Source organism: Melospiza georgiana, chromosome 29 (genome assembly GCF_028018845.1).
Source record: "Melospiza georgiana isolate bMelGeo1 chromosome 29, bMelGeo1.pri, whole genome shotgun sequence".
Classification (NCBI taxonomy): domain Eukaryota; kingdom Metazoa; phylum Chordata; class Aves; order Passeriformes; family Passerellidae; genus Melospiza; species Melospiza georgiana.
Window position 1 is genome coordinate 203,653 of NC_080458.1, and position 2,211 is coordinate 205,863.

General features: G+C 55.0%; 1 pseudogene; it reads left to right on the forward strand.

Moving 5' to 3' along the window:
• Nucleotides 1–521: 521 nt before the first annotated feature.
• LOC131094382 (olfactory receptor 14C36-like) lies at nucleotides 522–1,427 on the forward strand (annotated as a pseudogene).
• Nucleotides 1,428–2,211: the final 784 nt, after the last annotated feature.

Below are 2,211 nucleotides of genomic sequence, written 5' to 3' on the forward strand. Positions count from 1 at the left end.
AAGGCAGGGGCTGCATAAAAGGGAAAATACTGCTTTTTTAATCTACTGCACTGTGTTGCCTGAATAGAAATTGCATATAGCTATCATCTCTCAGTTCAGGTGGAGAATAAATACAAAAAAAAAAATCTTACAGACTTGAATAAACCAGGCAGTGACAGAAATCAGCACAGGGCCTCTCACAGGCAGCATCAGTGTCACTTTTCCAGATTCCTCAGGGTTTCTCTGACGTTGCCATCAGAGCCTGCAGAGCCAGAGCTGCCCCTGGGCAGTGCCAGAGCTGGGAGGTCTCTGCAGGGCAGAGCTGAGCCCCCAGGGCTGGGCTGGGCTCTGGCAGCACTGGCAGGGCCCAGCCCTGGGCACAGGGAAGCAGCTGCTGGCAGGGACAGCTCCAGACAGCAGAGCCCTGGGCAGGCAGTGGGGGGAAAGTGCCCCCAGGCCATGCTGGAATATTTAAAGTCCTCTCCAAACACAGCTATTCCATGATTACGTTTTTTACAGATCCCCATGCTCAGCCCCAGCAAATGGCCAACAGCAGCTCCATCAGGCAATTCCTCCTGCTGGCATTGGCAGACACGTGGCAGCTGCAGCTCCTGCACTTCTGCCTCTTGCTGGGCATTTCCCTGGCTGCCCTCCTGGGCAACGGCCTCATCATCAGCGCCGTAGCCTGCGGCCACCACCTGCACACACCCATGTTCTTCTTCCTGCTCAACCTGGCCCTCAGCGACCTGGGCTCCATCTGCACCACTGTCCCTAAAGCCATGCACAATTCCCTCTGGGACACCAGGAACATCTCCTACACTGGATGTGTCACACAGCTCTTTTTCTTTATGTTCTTCCTGTCAGCAGAGTAGTTCCTCCTGACCGTCATGTGCTATGACCGCTACGTGTCCATCTGCAAACCTCTGCACTATGGGACCCTCCTGGGCAGCAGAGCTTGTGCCCACATGGCAGCAGCTGCCTGGGCCAGTGCCTTTCTCTTTTCGCTGATCCACACAGCCAATACATTTTCCCTGCCCCTGTGCCATGGCAATACCCTGGGCCAGTTCTTCTGTTAAATCCCACAGATCCTCAAGCTCTCCTGCTCCAAATCCCACCTCAGGGAACTGGGACTTCTTGCTCTTAGTGGCTGTTTAGGACTAGGTTGTTTTGTGTTCATTGTTTTCTCCTATGTGCAGATCTTCAGGGCTGTGCTGAGGATCCCCTCTGAGCAGAGACAGCACAAAGCCTTTTCCACCTGCCTCCCTCACCTGGTCGTCTCCCTGTTCATCAGCACTGGCACATTTGCTCACCTGAAGCCCCCCTCCATCTCCTGTCCATCTCTGGACCTGTCCCTGTCAGTTCTGTACTCGGTGGTGCCTCCAGCCCTGAACCCTGTCATCTACAGCCTGAGGAACCAGGAGCTCAAGGCTGCAGTCAGGAGACTGATGACTGGATGGTTTCAGAAACATTAAACTGCTGGCCAGTTTCTACAAATCACAAGTATGAAAAGTTGTTTTTCATACTTCTTGTTGGTTTCCATTTGGAGGTTCTTTATGTTTGTTTTACTTTTTTCATATTGTCCATCAAAAAATGTCATTTTTTGTGCCATCCCTCATTTCTTTCTCATTTTGTTTTTCTCCACCTTTCCTGTGGCCACACACTGTGTCAATGAGGGGCTGCACTCTTGGTGGCTTTAAATGAACTAAAGGATCTCCCAGCAGAGTTTTCTGCAGAGATGCCCTTTTCTTGCCTTCTCTGGAGCTGCAGTAGCAATGTCTGTATGCAGAGCTGGGGGCAGATCAGTGCTGGCCCAGCAGCAGCAGCAATGCTTGGTGTTGCCAGTGCTGCTGCCGTGGCCCTGCCCTGCTGCCCTGGTGGCCCTGGTGTTGCTCTAGGGCCTGAGTGCTCTCGGGGCCGGGCACAGCCCTGGGGTTGGCAGTGCCAGGGCTGCAGCAGGGACAGGCCATGGGCACTGCTGGGGCAGTGCTGACGCCTCAGGCCAGGGCCTGGGGGCTCCAGGCTCCTTGCCCAGGCTCTCCCAAGAACACGGCCAGGCCAATGCTCAGCACAGAAAGGCCCCGTGAGCAGCCCCAGAGTGGCTGTGGGCAGGCTGGGGACATACAGCATGGCTGAGGCTCTGCAAGGGCCCTGGGGCAGACGGGAAGGAGCAGCAGAGCAGGGGCTGATCCATCCCCAGTGCACTGGACAGACAGGGCAGCGTCCCAGAGCATC